Source organism: Molothrus ater, chromosome 4 (assembly GCF_012460135.2).
Source record: "Molothrus ater isolate BHLD 08-10-18 breed brown headed cowbird chromosome 4, BPBGC_Mater_1.1, whole genome shotgun sequence".
NCBI classification, from domain to species: Eukaryota; Metazoa; Chordata; class Aves; order Passeriformes; family Icteridae; genus Molothrus; species Molothrus ater.
In genome coordinates, this window is record NC_050481.2 from 9,434,083 (window position 1) to 9,446,716 (window position 12,634).

The 12,634-nt window shown below is 53.0% G+C and overlaps 1 long non-coding RNA gene across 1 annotated transcript; it reads right to left on the bottom strand.

The window, feature by feature from the left end:
* Positions 1-6,721: 6,721 nt before the first annotated feature.
* LOC129046675 (uncharacterized) lies at positions 6,722-11,637 on the bottom strand. The gene is made up of 3 exons (XR_008508337.1): positions 11,189-11,637; positions 7,856-7,979; positions 6,722-7,341 (listed from the first exon to the last, which is right to left on the bottom strand). It is a non-coding gene; the product is annotated as an uncharacterized LOC129046675 (long non-coding RNA).
* Between the last annotated feature and the right edge of the window lie 997 nt (positions 11,638-12,634).

Consider the following 12,634-nt stretch of genomic DNA (forward strand, 5'->3'; position numbering starts at 1 on the left):
GACCCCCCCAGTGTGATGTTGGGAAAACCGGAGCCCCGGCGGCGTGGGGCGGCGCGTTGGACTGCAAATGGGGGCACCCGCAGAGCGGGTCCGGCCCCGTGTGGGGACCCCAGCGAGGGCAGGGGCGCCGAGCTCCAGCCCTCAGGGCTTTATTATTGCCCGGCACCCCGAGCCCCGCGGCTGCGAGGAAAGGAGGGGAGCGGGGAATAGAGAACGAGAATAGGGGAGCGGAGGAGTAGGTGGGGGGAGATCGGGGCGTGCAGGGTAGCAGGGGATGAGGCTGGGGGTAAGCTGGGGTGGAGGAAGGAGCAGGATTGAGGGCAGATGGGGCGCGACTCGGGGGGGGGGGGGGGGGGGGGGCGGGGAGGAGGGAGAAGGGGCAGGGGGGAGCTCGGTTGGGGAGGGAAAGAAGAGGACGGAGAAATAAGGTGGGGTAGAGGAATGAAGTCGGGGGGGGCAGGGGGGTTGGGGGCGGCTGTAGGTTGGGGGGGGGGGGGGGGGGGGGAAGGTGAGGCCAAGGTGGGAGGGTTTAGGGGGTGGGGTGGAAAGGAGGGTTGAAAGGAGAAGTATACAGAACAAGAAATACAACAGAAAAAGTAAAGAAACGTAGAGAAAAAGAGATATAGGCCCCGGCCAGTAGCAACCGGCCTCACCAAACGCCGAGGAGCACATGGTTCCACCAGCCCCTCCCCGCGCCTTAAATCCCCTAAGGCCCTCCCCGCGCAGCCGCACTGGGTTCCCTCGCACCTGTGACGGCCCCGCCCCCGGGGCCCCCGCCTCCCCCCCGCCTCCCCCCCGCCCGCCCATAAATCCCGGCAGATCCAGTCCTGTCCTGCTTTCTGTGGGGGGTGCTCATCTCGGGATGCGGTGGGAGCGTCGGTCTGAGTGCTGTGCAGAGATCCTGATTGGAGGTTACTGCTGGTACTGAGCGGGGTCCAAGGTGCTCAGGTGGGGCCGGGATTGGGATTTAGGCCTCGGGATTCGGGTCCTGATCCTGCCCCTATTTGCTGGGGGAGCCAGGCCGCTTCTTCCTTGGCAGGCAAGGTATGGGTGGGTGCTGGGGCCGGAGGATAGAGGTGGGACTGGGGCTGGGATCGGGACTGGGACCGGCATCGCCGTGGTCGGGAAGAGCCGTTCTGGCTGCAGCCAATGCAGGGCTGGGTCCCGCCAGGGCTCCAGGCATGCTGCGGCTGTGGTGATAAGGAGCTATTCCCTCAAAAATTCCACCTTGCTCCCCCTGACATCCCCTCACATTTTCCTGCACAAACAGTTCTTGTATCCCCTCTAGATTACACCAGGTTTTCAGCTAAATGAATGGCATCATTTATGCCCACTGCTCGTTATTCACCCAACCAAAATCAAGAGCAAATGTTGGTTGGGCTTTAATAACAACTCGAAATAACTTTAAAGCAAAATAAGTCACCTTTTTCTTCTGTGTTTATTTTTCCTTCAGCTGCTGGACTTACCTCTGAGGATGTGTGCTGAGCTCTGGGTGGAGGGGACTGTCAGGCTGAATGGCTGTGAGTTTGTGTTCTTCTCACTGGGGCATCAGCAATTCCCCCAGTCCCTTTTCCAGGCTGTTCCATGTGGCTGTGGTCAGGCTGTGGCAGCACAGGCAGACGCAGCTCTCAGCACTCCCTGCTCCAAACACAACTCTGGCCTCTGTGGGATCTCAGCACATTGTTCCCAATGTCCAGAGATGCCAGGAGAACCCTTGGGGGTCTCGAAAATCCTGGAATGTTGCCAAGAGCGTCTGGTGGCTTGATTTTGATCCATCCACAGAAATAACAAGAGTTTGAGGACAAGAGAATCACTTTAGAGTAAAAGGTGTAAAATAGACACATTTAGAAAGTGAAATATAGATTTTAAGGTTTTTAGGTACAGGGGGGTTATGGAGACAAGATGGAGGGATCAGGGCGTGTCTTGTCCTTCTTCTTCCTTCTTCTTGTCCTCCATCTCCTGTGGTGATGTTGGCATTTGGGGATTGGTTTATGGTGAAGGTGCACTTGCCAACATGGGTGAAAAGCATTGGGAAATAAAGGTAAATATTGTGTACGTAGATATTAGTATAAAAAGACATGACCGCCCCGTGGGTGGTCAGAGAGTGCCTGTGACTGCTTGCAGATCAGACCTCTGTTGGGCAGACAGAAAATTTTGTAGATAAGAAATAATAAACAACCTGAAGACCGAAAAGCTGAAGAGTCCAGACTCGTCCTTTAAAACGCGTGCCACCCAAGAACCACACTACCCGTGTCGGGGCAGAGACAGACAGCCGAACCCGACATTTGGCGTCCCTGGGTGGGCACCCAGTGGGCACCCAGTGGGCACCCGGCGGACGACCCAGTGAGCTACTCGGCAGCAACCGGCGATCCAGCAGCATCCGGCAGCACTCGCTGAGCCACGGTGAGCTCTGTTGTGCACCTCTTGCACAGGGGCAGCCTTGAAGCACCGAGTGGGCAGCTCCCGAACTGGACTCATTCCCAGGAGAGCACTGATAACTCCTTGGGAAAATAGCCAGAAAGCAGCCAGCAGAATCTGCAGACGCGGCGGCCGCAGAGAACACCGCACTCCACCTCCACCGAAGAAAGTTCGTAGCAGGACAGCCCGGATCGGAATCGGAAAAGGCGCCTCCGAATCCATCTCCTGTGACCTGCAGGCCAGAGACCAGGAGCCTTCGGACTGCTCTGACGACAGGAATTCGGTGAGAAGGTCAAGAATTAAGAACATGGGGGGTACACTTTCCCAGGAACAAATAGAAATTCTGTCCGACCTACAGGGCGTGGCAGACACACACACAAGGGGGATCCCAAAGAAAAAGCTTAGAGAATTATTGCTGTGGGTGCGGTGTAATTACCCGTACTCAGAAACAAGGTTGTTATTTGAGGTAGGCTTTTGGCAAGAAGTTAACAGACACCTATATTTTCTAGCCACTAATGATGATAAGACAGCCTTGAAATTGCTGTCTTCAGCAAGAATTATGTTAGAGGCGACCTCGACTCAGTTGAGAGGGTCAGCCAGGCAACAAGTTGTTGCGGGTCCCAAAAGGGCGGAGGGACCAGAGCAAGGCTCCAAGCAGAGATTGGCTCTGATCTCAATTAGCCCGGGGGGAAAGGTGCCCGAGAAACGGGGACCGGGAGAAATGTCATTGCCTTCAGTCCCACCATCCCGAAAACCCAAGGGAACCCGAAAGCGCCCCGAAACTCCAGAGAGTGTGGGGGCTTCACCCTCTGACTCAGACACAGATGATGCCATTCTACTCCCTGATGAAATAAAGTTTTCTCCTAGCGATATCGAGGAATCAGAGGGAGAGGAGGTGGAAAAAGTGGCGGAGTCGGGGAGGGGGGTTCAAAGGGAACAAGCGGGGAGGGGGGATGCGCTCTCTCGCGGCATGCACGGCGGCGCGGAAGCGGCGGCGGCCGGCGGGGGGGGCGTGGAGGCGATGGGAGACACGGGTTCTGGTGCGGCTTTTGCGAGCACAACGCCGAAAGCAGCGGCGGCTCCATTTAGCGCGGTGTCAAAAATGCGCGGGTCGAGCAAGACTCAAAGGACGGCCGGGGAGGACTTTCAAACCAGCGCGGCGGCGTCAGACACGGGCAGCAAGGGCGGAGCAGCTGCAGAGCTCCAGCGAGCTGCCACGGAGGGACGCAGGAGACGCGCGGTGGTGACGTCAGACCCGGAAATCTGGACCAGGAGATCAGCTCGAATTGCAGCGCGAAGGGGGGCACCCGCGGGGGGGGGGGCTGCGCGCTTCGGTGGGGGGTGTGGATACAGCGTCAGAAGAGAGCAGGAGAGCACAGATCCCAGAGGCAAAGAAACGAGTACGCAGACGGAGGAGGAAACTCAAGTTGTGAGCAGCGACTCGGAAGAAAAACGAAAAGAATAAAAACTTTGGGGGGTTTTTTCCTTTGTGGCTTTGAGTGGGAGCATGACAATGAAACTTTATAAGGGTGAAGTCGTGAGCTTCATGATGCTCATGCTTTCATCTGTTGCTTTAAGCAATAGAGCAAATCTACCTGTCAGTCAGCCAAAACAAAATGTTTGGGAAGCGTTAGCCCAGGCAGCAAATTTAGAAAGTATCTGCCTGACACATTCGAAACCAGGGAAACCATTCACAGCATGCATGGTTGGGTTGCCAGTGAGCGAATGGCCAATTCCAGGGCATTCTCCAATGGAGATTTCGCAGGTCATTAAAGACCCTGTGAAAGAATGGTGTGCTTGGACACATCTTTTACCTGTGGCTTCTACCGAACCGCAGGAACTGGAAATTTTTGGGTCCACAACAATGGAGCTATGCATGAAATTCGAAATTTCGAATGTGTCAAGGGCAAACAAAAGTGTTGATGTCACACCAAATCACGAATATTATAGAAATGCATCAGCCTGGTGCAATCACACAGTGACGACAGCCAAAGGATCAATCCAGGTTCCAGTGCAATTGCCACGTGGGTTGTTTTTAATTTGTGGGGACAGAATTTGGCACGGCATTCCTGTAAATGCCAAGGGAGGTCCATGCAGCATTGGGAGAATTTCAATGTTGTCACCAGATTTGAAAGTGTTAAGAGAGCAAAAACACAAAGAAAAAAGGTCCTTGCAACATTACAGTGTAAACTGTGATGATGAAGTGTACACTTGGGACAAGGCAAGGAGAATTGCAGCAGCAATTTTCTCACCTCAGACAGCGTCGGGGGTGGCCTTGACTCAACTGGACCACATGGGTTGTTGGTTGAGCAAGCATGCTCAATCAGTCTCTCTCGCTTTGAGTGATATGTTAAAAGACGTAAGCAGTGTGAGAGAGGCAACTCTGCAAAATAGGGCAGCAATCGATTATCTATTGCTCGCTCATGGACATGGATGTGAAGAGTTTGAAGGAATGTGCTGCATGAATCTCTCAGATCATTCAAAATCAATTCATGAAAGTATTCAAAACATAAAAGACAGTATAAAGAAACTAGGCGAAGTCACTGGATCATGGATTGATGATCTGGCGGGATTTTTTGATCTTTCTCCCTTATGGAGAGGGTTTTTAAAAATGGGATTTTATATTTTAATAATTCTCTTAGTCCTCATGCTCATCGTCCCATGCATCTTTTTGTGTGTGAGACGTGTCATGAGTCAAGTTGCCAAAGAAGTCTTCTTAGTGCAAACAGAAGGGGGAGATGTGGGATCTCAGCACATTGTTCCCAATGTCCAGAGATGCCAGGAGAACCCTTGGGGGTCTCGAAAATCCTGGAATGTTGCCAAGAGTGTCTGGTGGCTTGATTTTGATCCATCCACAGAAATAACAAGAGTTTGAGGACAAGAGAATCACTTTAGAGTAAAAGGTGTAAAATAGACACATTTAGAAAGTGAAATATAGATTTTAAGGTTTTTAGGTACAGGGGGGTTATGGAGACAAGATGGAGGGATCAGGGCGTGTCTTGTCCTTCTTCTTCCTTCTTCTTGTCCTCCATCTCCTGTGGTGATGTTGGCATTTGGGGATTGGTTTATGGTGAAGGTGCACTTGCCAACATGGGTGAAAAGCATTGGGAAATAAAGGTAAATATTGTGTACGTAGATATTAGTATAAAAAGACATGACCGCCCCGTGGGTGGTCAGAGAGTGCCTGTGACTGCTTGCAGATCAGACCTCTGTTGGGCAGACAGAAAATTTTGTAGATAAGAAATAATAAACAACCTGAAGACCGAAAAGCTGAAGAGTCCAGACTCGTCCTTTAAAACGCGTGCCACCCAAGAACCACACTACCCGTGTCGGGGCAGAGACAGACAGCCGAACCCGACAGGCCTCCATTGCAATCTGTCTCTGCTGGGAGGTTTTCTCCTAGAGAAATCCAAGAATTGCTCATGGCAATTTGAAGAATGAATTTCCACAAAGGGAAGTAAGGAATAAAATCCTGCTCTAGGAGCCCTTGGGATCTGCAGGGCTGGTTAGGGAAGGGGACATTCGCTCCCTGCAGTGCACACACACCCACCTGCAGCACCCAGCCCAGCCTGCCAGCTGGGCTCTGCCAGCCCCTCTCTGAGCACCCTCCCTGTGCTGCTCCCTCTCAGGGCCTTTGGCAATCCAACCCTGAGCCTGAGCAGCCCAAAGCTCTGTCTGGCAGCCCAGGGACAAAGGGACACTCCCAGGAGCTCCTGTGTGGGGCTGGCAGGAGGGCACAGCCCACAGGTGGGATGGCAGTGGCAGTGACAGCAGTAAAGTGCCACGGTCTGATGGCACAACACAAGACACCAAGGCCAGCAATGCCCGTGGGAGGTGCACAATTAATTCCGCTCCCTGTGCTGCCCCATCCCAGCAGGAAAGCTCCAGGGGGGGATGGAAACTCCTCCCCCTTCCCCCCAGCCCCAGATAAGCACTCCTCAGTTTCAAGCACCCAGTTCTCACCTCCAGCCTGCTCCCGGGGCTGCTGCCACATTCCTGACAAGGTGCCAAAGGCCACTTGGGACAGGGCTCCCTCTGTGTCTCAGGGCTTGGGGATGGCAGGGACCAGGCTGCTCCAGCAAGGACAGCCTGAAACCAGAGCAGATGTCCCAGGGTTAGCAATGGGCTGGGGACAGGAGTTCTGAAACCCAGAGTTCTGAAAACAGCCCCCAAAATGTTCTATGATCATACCCTTAAAATGGCTCCAAAGGGCAGCAGCTCCGGTGCCAGACCAGTACCTGCACGATTCCCTGTGCCAGCCCTGGCTCACTGAAAAACAAAACAAATCAACAATCACCCAGGCCTTGTTTGCAGAATTCCTGATCTAAACCCTCACCTTTCCTGCCCAGCACTGAGGGAAATCTGACACAGCATTAATAAGTGACCTTTGCTGAGAGCAGCCATCATCCCAGTCCTCCAGCCTTGGCAAGATTTTGCAGTGAATGGACCTAAGTTCTAATCCTAAACCTAAATTTCTGTTAGTTTTTGTTAGAAAGACACTGGATAATAAATCATGCAACGGAATTGAAAAATTGCACAAGGAATAACAAGGCCCAGAGCAAACCCAACCACCCCCATCACTGCTGCACCCCAATTTTGGGAGAAATGCTGATATCATTTCTAAATACTCCCCTTCCCTCCCACTCAGTCCTTCACTGCACATCCCTGGAGAGGACTGACTCCATCTTTTGTTGCCAACAGCACCTCTCCAGCCCAAGCCCACTTCTCACAGACACAAACTAAGCAAGCCTAAGGCATTGTTCCCAGCAGCAGATGCAATTCCTGAACTCCCATTTCCCTGGATTCTAAGCACTTGCAGGAAAGTCACCTCAGCCCAGAGACTGTTCTGCTTTCCCAGAGGGAAATACAGCCTGATGGGATGGGCCACAGCTCTGGCACCACATTCCCCTTGTTCCTGCTGACCTGGAAAGCCACAAGTAAACCCAGTCCCTCAGAGCCCATCCCTGGGCACCAGGAGAGCTGGAGCTGTTCCCAGATGCCAGGGCCCTGCAGGGCTGTGCTGACACGAGCACAGGCTGACCCCTGTGCCCAGCACCATCCCTCATTCTCCTCCCATTGCTCCCAAATCCTCCCAGCCCTGCCTCTGCATCTGTGCCAGGGCCAGTGCCTGCCCCCGGCCCGAGCAGAGGCTGTCACCCAGCCCTGCACCGGCTGCCAGCCCTGGCAGAGCTGGGAATGCACTGAGAGCTCCCGAACCCCCAGAGCAGTCCTTGGGTGCACAGATAATGCCCAACCTGCCCCTCAGGGCACAGCCAACACCACAACTCCAGCATCCCCAGGGAACTCTGGCATTTGTCTCTTCACCTCTGCCCTTCTCCAGCAGACACAGCTGGGGCTGGGCTGTCAGCAATGGCATTCCCATGGCAGTTAATCCCAGCAGAGAGGAAAAGAGGAGCCCTGTGTCCCTCTGACTCACCCCACAGCATGGGCAGGACCAGAGCCCTCCAGTGCAGACCCCTGGTGCTGAGGCCTCTTGCCTTGGCTGCTTAAACACCAAAGCTTTTGGCAAAGATGGGAGGAGTTTGATGATTTTTCCTGCCCTGAAAGAGAGGAGAAAAAGAAAATTAAATCCACTGTGGAAGTCAAAGGATCCTAGCTCTCATACTTGTGCTCTGATTGCTCACTATGGGGTTTTATCCATGAGAGGTGACACCAATTCAAACATAAACGTGTCCTTTTCCAGCACTTTTATTCCTGACTATTTCAGACAATAAAAGGATGCTCATTTTTCTTATTGCATTCTTTGCCTAATTTTAACAGAACCATTTTTATCCCAGATCCCACGTGTCAGCCATTCCATCCTTTATCATTGGACTTTGCACAAAGGAAGGGACACCCAGGATGCTGCATCACAAGAAATCCCAAAGAGAATCCCCTCCAAAACCTCACAGAGAAAGGGTTTTTGCTTTTGGAACACAAGAAAGGCCTTTGACCATTTGCATCCACATGGAAAGCCAACACTGAGCACTTGGTTTTAAAGATGTTGCACTTGAAGTTACAGACATGGAATTGCCTTGGGATTTGGCATTTCCTGCACCCACACAAACACATTCAAGGAATTAAGTGCAGAGTCCTGAAGTTTGGTTATTCCAATGCTGTTTTGGTAGTGCCACTTGATACACCAAAATCCACAGCAACACTTCAAAAAATGAAAAGCAACTTTCACCCCCACATCCCCCTTCCTTTCGATTTTGCAGTTTTGGGGTCCTCTTAAGAACAGGTTAAAGAGAAGAAGAAGAAAAACCCAGGACCTACTACCAGCTAGTGCACCAGCCACCTGTTTTCCATAGATTCTCCTTACAGCTGGTGGCTTTTCTAAGAAAGCTTCAGCTCAACCTTATCACAATCACCTGGCAGCACTCACTATTAGCCCCAAAGGCCAGTGCACATCTGTGTGCTACCTCAGGAAGCTCAGTCGCTCTCTGTGGGACATAACCTGGTTTGGGCCCAAGAGCTGACTCTGCTCCCTGCGAGCTGAACTATGCAGCTGTAGGATGCAGCTGGATGCTGAAGGGCAGAGTGTGTAACCCTCTGTGAAAGCCAGGCTCCAAAGGCAGCCCTTGATGCCCCAGCAGTGCTGCTGGAAGCGCTGGCAGCACTTGGTACAGATGGGATGGAGCCTCCCCACAGCTCTGTCCCCTGGCACCGAGGGTGGCACAGCAGAGAGGCCGATGGAAGTAAAACAAACGCTGGATTTCAATGGACGCTGATGGGACTGAAAGCCCCAGGCCAGAGCTGCTCCCTGCCCAGCACAGGAGCTCCCAGTGCTGCTGCAGGGCACAGGCTCTGAGGGAACCCTGCAGCTGGGACAGGAACGCAGCAACAACAATTCCCAGGCACAAAGAGATCCCCAGCTGCTCCAACAACTGAACCTCTGTGGCTCAGCCTCACGGGGTGTCCCTGCTCCAGGCAGGATGAGCCACACAGCCCCCGAGGCTGGGCTCACACCCTGCCCTACCAGCAGAAAACAAGGGGTTAATGAAGCTTTGGGGACACCTTCTGTCCCCAGAGTGCTCTGACACAACATCCAGCAGTGTGGATCTTTAATAAAGACAGCTTGTACCTATCCTTGCAACAGACTCACCGATGTTATTTCCTCAAAGTCTCTGTTTTAAAGTATTTTGCTATTGCAAGGGTTTAAACAAGACTGACCATGAGCCCTGCACCCTTGCCATGCTCCAAGCCCTAAGGAAGCGCTGGATATCCTCACACTCATCCAAGCTGAGGGAGCTGCTGCAGCATTTAAAACATTTCAAAACCACCCCTGCCCTGAGGGTGTCCAGACCTGGGAGGTGCCTGGGTGCCAGCCCAGCATCAGAGATGGGACATCGGGAGACCGAGCAGACAACACCCACTGCAGCCTCTGCACTCTTAGCACTCCAGCTGCACCATCCTCATTGCTCAGGGACTCTCAGCTCTGTTTCCAGGGCTCCCATCAGGAAACTGAGGGCCCTTTCCAGATGCAAATTCCCAAAGAGCCACTGCTCTCCTCTCCACCCACCCTCCTGCTCCAACTTTTACCCCTTTGATAGCCACCACCCCACCCAGGACACAGAAGGAGGCTCTCAGGTGCCAACTGAGACCCAAATCGTTCCAGGTGGCTCAGGAAATAAATACAAACAAACTCGTCCCTTCTAGGCTAACAAAATGTCTTGGTGCCCAGTTCCTGTTTCCTAAGGCAAAACACACGGATCAGGGGAAAATGGCAAGTCCAAAACCCAACTAAACCTGGTTTTGCATTGGTTTCCATCAGGACTGTTCAGGTTTCCCACTGCCCCTCAGCTGCAGCCACAGGAGCAGCTTCTCTCTGGGACCCAGGGGGGTGGGCACAGGGACACCCATCCCACTGCTTCCCGGAAAACAGAGCTCAGCCCACCCCAGAAATATAAATAACAAATGCAGTTATTGCCTTTGGCACTTATCTATTAGCTCTGGCACGGTATTATTGACCACAAAAATCCTGAGAGGGTAAAATCTGTAACTACTGCTCTTGATAAAGTATAATCTGTCAGTTCGTGTATGCACTGCATAGCTTTTATAAATAGCAGTGTAATAGATACTATTTTAGACTGCAGCATAATAGAGACTGTGAAATGTTAAAATGCTTTTACATGCAAGTAACTCAGAAAATGGTGTCAGATAATTAGGTGATTTCCCATATTTGGGGACAATCTTATCTGAAACACAAGATAACAGAAACAGAAACCAGAGCACTGAAAAAAAGAAAAAATGTATTGACCCTCGTTATCAAATAACGAAGGAGTGAAAATAAAACAGGATGGCACCACAGGAAGAAATAAAGTATATTCGTTTAATCCACAAGATGGCACGAAGGTTAAAGCCAAGCAAAAGAACATCTAAACTCAAAGGACTGTTTGAATATGTATAAACTATAATGAATATGCTCACACCACTGCAATGTAACACAAAATAGAGAACACGGTTTAAGGTAACCGGGTGCTCCTGGCAAACAGCCAAGCACCCCAGCGCTGCCTTTTATCCCTTAACAAACGTGTAAGAATTCTAAAGAGTGAACTTTGTTTCTCACACAATAAAGCGCTGTCCCCGCAGCTGGGACGAGCCCCAGCTTTATTCCGCGGAACACGATCCCAGAGAGCCGCAAGGCCCGGGACAGACCCGTCCCACCCACAGCGGGTCCCACGCAGCAGCGCCCGAAGCAGCCCCGGCCCCCTGTGGGTGCCCCGGCCCCGGTGCCCCCGGCCCAGCTCCCTCCCCTCCGGCCGCTCACCTGAGGGCACCGCCCGCTGCCTCCCGGCGCTGCTGCCGAGCCAAGGGCATTGTCCCCGCTCCTGGCCCAAAGGCCGCGTTCTGCGCTGCAGGGCGCGCTCCGGGGGACGCGGGGCCGGGCAGGGACAGGGTGACCCGGGCTGAGGCGGCTGTCCCAGCGCTCTGTCCCCTCACGGGGCTCAGGCCGGGGAGCGGGGCCCCGCCACCGACCGCCACTGCACCGCGGAGCAGAGTCAGGTACGGCCGAAGAGCCGAGTGTGGCCGAGTGGAGCCGCCGACAGCCGAGTGTGGCCGAGAACAGCCGAGTGTGGCCGATAACAGCCGAGCGTACCCGAAGGGCCGACTCTGGCCGGGATTTGCCGAATCGATCCGAGTTTAGCTGAGGTGAACTGAACGGAACGGGACGGAACCGCGTTCAGCCGAACCGAACTAGATAAGCCCAACCGAACTGGATAAGCCCAACCGAACTAGATAAGCCGAACCAACGCGAGATCAGCCGAACCAACCTGAACATTACGGGGTCGCTCACTCACCCATCTCTCAGTGTGGGCAGGCACCCTCAGCTCCAAGGAGCTGTGCAGAGCGAGCGCTTGGTCCCTTGGGAAGCACGGAGTGATCAGCCCCAGGGACAGGAAAGTACAGACAAATGCCACGGTCAGCCCTGAGAATTCAGGAGGATTCAGAGCCAGCGGCCTAGAACCTGCCACAATTATATCTACAATTGCAATGTAATTACGGTGTGACAGTGCAAGGCTGGAGTTAGAGAGCTCAGCCATTCCACCAGGGCTGGGGACATTACTGAGGGGGTTTTGTGTCAGTCTGATGGGCCTGAGCAGCATCAAGAACTAAAAGGAAATTTTACAGAAATGTTTTGAGACGGATTGCCCCAAAAACTTGGGCTGCTTCTAGGGGGACAAAGATTGAAAAAGATTTCTGTTGAATTCCTGTCAGAAAGTCCAGACCCACTGGTTCAGCTATGGAAGGGATGGATATGATGCACCACAGAAAGAGACAAAAGCAGAAAGGTAAAAAGGTCTATCTCCCATCCTTCCCCAAACACGCTCCAAGGAAAAAGTTTCAGACAATGAAATAACAAAGAACTGGTTCCTACCTCTGGAGTTCAGTCCTACATTTTGTCCAAGTGCTGAGTGGGATGAGTGGCAGTGCTGTGCAGCCCTCATCAGTGGAGACTCACCCTTAAAAGCTGCCACACATCAGGTGGCACCGGGCACATCTGCAGGAGCAAGGTCTGGCACAGAGCTGGTCTGGAAAAGGAATCACCCTGAGCACAGGAGACAGGAGCTGCCTGAGCAGACCTGCCATGCCTGGGCTGCTGCCTCTGTGGGCACATCCATGGCCTCGTGCTGCAGAGGACTTGGATGGGTGCCATTGCAGACACTGGCTTAAATGGTATCATGTGCTTATCCATATGGGGGACTGCATCTAC